Source organism: Copadichromis virginalis, unplaced genomic scaffold, assembly GCF_057382275.1.
Source record: "Copadichromis virginalis isolate Kocher_CV1m ecotype Utaka unplaced genomic scaffold, C_Virginalis_male_GT1.1 unmapped_scaffold_1, whole genome shotgun sequence".
NCBI classification, from domain to species: Eukaryota; Metazoa; Chordata; class Actinopteri; order Cichliformes; family Cichlidae; genus Copadichromis; species Copadichromis virginalis.
Window position 1 is genome coordinate 1,047,972 of NW_028188589.1, and position 6,613 is coordinate 1,054,584.

The 6,613-nt window shown below is 41.6% G+C and overlaps 1 long non-coding RNA gene across 1 annotated transcript; it reads right to left on the reverse strand.

The window, feature by feature from the left end:
* Nucleotides 1-1,982: 1,982 nt before the first annotated feature.
* Nucleotides 1,983-5,583, reverse strand: LOC146679472 (uncharacterized). The gene is made up of 3 exons (XR_014918526.1): nucleotides 5,443-5,583; nucleotides 2,154-2,274; nucleotides 1,983-2,069 (listed from the first exon to the last, which is right to left on the reverse strand). It is a non-coding gene; the product is annotated as an uncharacterized LOC146679472 (long non-coding RNA).
* Nucleotides 5,584-6,613: the final 1,030 nt, after the last annotated feature.

Below are 6,613 nucleotides of genomic sequence, written 5' to 3' on the forward strand. Positions count from 1 at the left end.
TGGAGCCAAACATCAGATCCATGTTGGACACACTGACGATCCACTGGTCTACAAAGAGCAGCATGGAGATGACTGTGAACAGAACAGATGTAACAGTAGTTGTTGTACATGTACAGACCATAAATATGGAGTCCAGCTGTGTTTGATGCTGCTGGGCAGACTGACCACTGGGAACCTCTGAGCTCTGCTGGTCCACTCTGTGGAGGAACCATGAAGGATTAGATCCACACAGGATAAAGATCCAGGAGTTTCTGCTCAAATAACTTCATCTGAATCAAGTCTGTCAAGTTTTAAACTCTCAGATTGTGAACATATCAGTAATTTTCAGTCTGTTTTCATGGACGTCCTTTCAGTGGTGATGTCAGGGATGATTTTGAAGAAGCTCATCAAACTGAACCATCAGCAGATCACTGCTCCAAAACCAGAACATGATCCGAGTCTCCCTCCACCACCAGAACACCAGCTTTACTAACGTGGTAGATCAGTGTAGTACAGATCAATAACTGATGAGTCATTTGATCAAAATCACTGAGTGCTTCACGTCTGACCCTCTGATGCTTCTGTAGACATTTTGCATATTTAATGAATGTCTGACAGTTTTACATTCATTCTATGAACACAGTGGAAATGTTGTGTTATAGTCTCCATGTTGTTTCCAGCATCATAAATTCTTAAGTTCAGAAAATTAGATTCTTTCTTCACAGCTGAAAAACAACAACATTTATTCTCTATTGAAATCTGCATCGTCCACTCCAAAGGTCACAATCTGAAGGTAACATCTGGTTTTGTTCCCTGTGGTTAACTCTGAGCATCAGTATGGTGGGATTTATCCACTACATCCACACCACTGTGGTTCAGTGTTGTCCTGATGGAGTAACAGCAGCCAGTATGATCCAGGCTTTAGCTGCTGGGTCTCTGTGTGACCTCTCAGACTGTTTAACAGATCAGACACAAAGAGAATCAGAGCAGCTCTGTTCTTTAAAGACAAACATGAACCCACTCAGGTCACACTTTCCCCACAGATATGAGCATCACTGTCCTCAAACAGCAAATGACCAAGTCGAACATTTGGATCTTTTCTCTTTCATTGTTTTCTTTTTAATGAATCTTTGTAACAATCTGAGGATGTTTCAGGTCATATTTATCCAGGAAACACAAACATGTAAAGGAGTCATCACAGCTCTCTGACCTCGTTGCTCCAGGTTCACCACTGAAGTCTGGATTTAGCTCTTTGGACCGGTCACTCCTCACAGACGGACAGCTGGACCCTGCAGACTGTGACCTCTGACCTCTGCAGACACAAACATGATTGAAGCAGCTGTGATCACACAGACTGCAGATAATGCAGCTGTTTCCTGTCAGTAACAGTCCTCTTAGATTAGAGTTCAGCTTTTTACAGGAAAACAAATGTCCCTGAATGCAACAGTGAGACACAGTCTGCCTGTGTGGCTGTTATAGCTGCCGTTAGGAGCGCTCATGTGTTTGCAGTTAGACGAGGAGATGTTACCATCATGGACATGTTAACAAATCCTGCAGCATCACGTGGCACAAACACTTTGTGTTCCTGTCTCACACGACGAGCCTTTGTCTAATGCTCTCTGAACACTTTTCTGAAGAGGAGCTGCACAAACCTTTGTTTGCTTTCTAGAGCAGCGTCTCATCCTCACAGAGCACAGCTGGCACACTTGTTACCGTTAGCTTAGCCACCAGGCTAAAGTCAAACTACCCACTGCTAGCAGCTGTTTCTATCATAGTTTAGGATCGAGATGTGTGAGGTCGAAATTTACACCTGTGATTAAAATAAATAGTTAAAAACAGCCAATTGTGTGTCTATAATAATAATGTGTCTTAAACCAGATAAAATGACAGTTACAGCTGAGCCTGTGTGTCCTTGGAGACACTACTGCTACAGAGATGCATTTTAGAAACCGGGAACCATCAAAAGCGTCAGAGAGTTCATCTTACTAACAGCTCACCTCTCTGCAGCAGAGACTTTAAAATCAATGTAGCCATCTTTAGACCGGTCACTCTGTAAGGACACAGAGCTGGGTGGAGGTCCAGGCTGGTTCCTGTGAATAATGATGCAGCAGTGATGTGAGTGCTGAGCTGTGACATGGAGAAGAGTCATGGACAGTTAGAGATGGTCATCTCACCTCTGAGCTTTGGTCTGGCTCTCATGTTCCCCACACAGAGTGCTTTTAGAGGGAGGGACTCCCTCCTCTCTGTCCTCACACTGATCCATGCTGCTCAATTCAGCTCACACACACTTTCTACCTGCAGAGGAAACACAAATCATTCATGTGCACATCAGCTGAAATCCTCCTTTCATCATGTGTGCTGTCCAAATATCAGCTGCTTCTTTCCTGCTTCATCTCAGTGTCAGCTGGATGCAGTCAGACAGCAGTGTGAGGCAGAGGAAGCTGCCATCAGCTGCTCTGCTATCAGTCCACTAGATGGAGCCTGAAGCACACACGATGCATTCACTGACACACACTGATTCACTGTGACTGGAAGCTTCAGTCAGTCCAACACGTGTGAACAACATTTTAAAAATTTCAGCTGATCCAGGATTCAAAGAGGATCAGCAGAGTTAAAGCTTCACACTAATTCTTCCTGCTGAGTTTGCAGAGAACTGCACACACACTGATTCACTGCTAATGAGAAGCTTCTTCCATCCAGTAATTCATCATCCATCAGCTGCTCTGCTATCAGTCCACTAGATGGAGCCTGAAGCACACACGATGCATTCACTGACACACACTGGTTCACTGTGACTGGAAGCTTTAGTCAGTCCAACACGTGTGAACAACATTTTAAACCTTTCAGCTGATCCAGGATTCAAAGAGGATCAGCAGAGTTAAAGCTTCACACTAATTCTTGCTGCTGAGTTTGCAGAGAACTGCACACACACTGATTTACTGTTTGGGAAACTAGAAAAATGTTAGTCTTGAACTGGCTAACAGTTCAAGACAGTTCAAGCAGCTTTTCTTTCCAAGCTCCTTAAACTATGATGACCTGGATGACTGAGAACCTTCACAGGAAAAATGAAACACACTGAACAAAGAATGCAAGACTTTCACAATAAAACAGCAAACAAAGGAACGCAACACTGACACGTGAGCTTGACAGAGGAGTGGAGGAAAGGCAGACGAGAGTGAGCGAGGGAAAGAGGAGAAAAGAGAGACATGACAGGCTGAGGAAATATAGAATGGAGCATCAGGACTCACACAAACACACACAAACACAGACACACACAGAGACACACACAGAGGCACAGAGGGAATCTAATCATCAAGGAACTAAACAGGAAGTATAAGAAACTCAAAGCAGCATAAATAAGACTGTAAATGAACCAGAACATAAACCATAATACAAAACATCACCAAAACCACAAGAAATGCAAAGTACTTGGTCAAAGGGACCCAGAACCATTAAAGTTCTTTTCTTTGCTCTTCAGTGTTTGAGTTCAAACAGACTCCACATTAAACTATGACAGCATCGTCCCTGCTGCTGCTGTCAGACCTGTTATTCACTCACTGCTCGCCAGTGTTTCTAATGAGTTTTACTCATCCATGAGAGTTTAAAGCTTGCACTTACAAGGTCACTACCCATAAAAACGAGTGTGCTTCACTGTCAGAGCTACGGTGATTCAACGAGTAGGTCGAATGACTTGAAATATTTGTTTGATGCTTTGCATTGAGGCGCATTGTTGAATTTGCAGGGACACAATAACCACAGATCAATCAGGGCTCTAGACTAACTTTTTGCCATGGGCGTACCAGTACGCCTAACTTTAAAAAGCTAGGCGTACCGGCACAAAAGTTAGGCGCACACAAATTTTATAATAATTGATATAATATAATGTGTTTTTCTGGATAACCTGTGCTTTTTCAGCATTCAAAGATTGATGACACCGTGTCAGAGCACTGGCTATGAATTTCAGAAGGATCAGGCCTTAACAGAAAAGTTAGCAATAGTTCTTTTCCTATTACAGCTACATCCACGTCTGTCGTGCCTAGGCTGCTCACTAGGGCTGGGTATCATCACTGATTTCTATAATCCATTCGATTCCGGTTTTCAAAGTCCCGATTTGATTCAACTTAGCCTCAGACAGTCAGAAATATTATAATTCTGATCATTTATCAGTACTGACTTCATCAGAATTGTGAACATCACAGCAGATGCCTTTGTGTGAAAGTAACTGAGAATAAAACACAGAAAAACATGAAGGAGATTTTCCTGGTCTGGCTTTTTATAGCAGATAACCTTAAAATATTCTACAATGTTCTGCATATAAAGTTTAAATTTCTTCAGTATTGAACAACAGAAAAAATAGGCTTTCTTGTCCGAGGTCATTTAAGTGAAAAAAAGAAAAAGACAGCAGCCGCAGCGCTGTAAACAACGGTAGACTGGTGGGTAATAAGCGAATGAATAATACAGAAAACAGAGATTGGAGACGGGAAACTGTTCTTGAAGTACAGAGAGAGAGAGAGAGAGAGCTAGCTGTGCATGAAGTGCGATTTTAATAGTCGTGGAAGCAAAACAGCAAAATTCAGCTCAGTGAATTTTGGTTGGAGAGACAAAACCTGCAGCTCAGAATCAGCGCAAAAAGACGTAAACACATCGCGGACCGGACGCATCAGGATCGCTAAGCTCCGACAGCGTGTCCGTCTACGGGCCGTCGGGTGAGAAAGCCGAGAAAGACAAAGTTAATTCTGATGCGTCGGGTCTGTGCTGTGTTTACGTCTTTGTGTGGAGTCCGTGTACCTGCTCTCATTTGCTGTTTGGTTGTTGTTGAAATGGTTTTGTGAGCTTTAATCTGAGAATCTGGCTTTTCTGGCAAAACACAGTTATATTTAAAAGTCGATTCAGGATTTAATGAATCGATATCGCTTTATTCAAGCTACTCACCTCCCACTTCCACCTGCACTTTCAACTGGACCACGGCCAATCAGAGAGGTCCCACCCCTTACTATCTCTGATTGGTTTAGTCCACGATAGGGGCAAAATGTGTGTCTGTTGTTGACCACAGGGAAGGTTGCAGACTTTTTTTTTTGCTACCCGAACAGTTGGTCGCACAGGTGCAACCAAATATTTTTTTTTATTCGCACCACTGAAAGATTTGGTCGCATTTTCGACTAGCAGAATTTAGTTATTCAGCATAATATTTAATCCTTATTATCTCCTCCTCTCACCTCTGTTTACATCTGAAAACAAGAAAATTTAGCCAACAGTTTATTAGCTTTGGTGAAATTATAAACAGGTATCAGCGCGGTCACCTATACTGTGCTTTAATGCTGGAGCAGCAGGAACACCAGTTAATCTGAAATCTCCTTTTCTCTCTAAAAAAAGTGACAGCAGGCTGAGTCAAAGACAGAAACCTTATTTAAACACCAAATATTCACTTTCTGATCCAGGATTCAAAGAGGACGTTGAACTTACTCAGCTTCTTCCAATGAACGTCTTCACTCTGCAGCTCTCTGCTGTCTGGACCAGGTCAGTGTAGAAACAGAGAAAATCCTCTGCTTCTTCTCCGTCAGCAGTCGTCTGTGTCTGCAGACTGCGTCACATTAAACACTTCACACCAGCAAAGAGTCTGAAGCTCACAGGTCAAAGATCAGCTGCTGCACCTTTTGTGATATTAATTTGATCAATAATTAACCTGCAGCAGGTTTCTGCTCCAACTCCAACACACAGAAAACAACCCTGAAAACAAATCAGATGATGTGTGGGTGTGTCTGCAGGCTTCAATAGATGAGCATTAAACACTCAGCAAAGAGGCTGAAGCTCACAGGTCAAAGGTCAGCTGCCACACTGTATATAACAATTCACTTTTGAACAGTAGATTCATTCATTCATTTCATTCATTTATTTGTTCATTTTCAGGCACAACAAATACCTATATTGAACATAAAATACACAAAACAAAAAACAAAAATTTCCTGAAAAAGGAGTGGGACGAAGAAAACTTATTAAATCCCACCCCTATACTCACTCATCAACAAAAAAAACAATAAACTTCCCGCAGCTACGCCCATCATTGCATACAGACCCATCAACAGCACATACAAGCATCTAAGCGGCAGCTCGCAACCAACAATTAGAGTCTTCATAACTGAATACAGAATATATAAATTATAAATTGCATTACCACAAGTAACAGGCAGTAATAACTACAAGTAACAAACACACATACATATACATACATATATATCTACACACACAAGTACACAAGTACACTAAAACCATCATTGAGTATACTGTGACCAGACCAACTGTTTGTAGAGAAATTTAAATCTATGAATATTTTTGCATTGTTTCAATTGTAAACTCAGACTGTTCCAGATTTTCACACCACATACAGACACACAAAAGCCTTTACGGGTTGTTCGAGTTCTGGGTAATTTGAATTCTCCAAAGCCTCTCACATTATAAACCTTTTCTCGAATTTCAAATCTAGTTTGTAAATTTGCCGGTAAAAGTTTAGTAAAAGCTTTATACAAAATTATGGATGTATTGTAATTAACCAGATCCTGGAATTTAAGTAACTTTGCCTGAAGAAAGAATTTGTGAGTATGATCTAGATAACCAGCCTTGTGAATAATACGCAGTG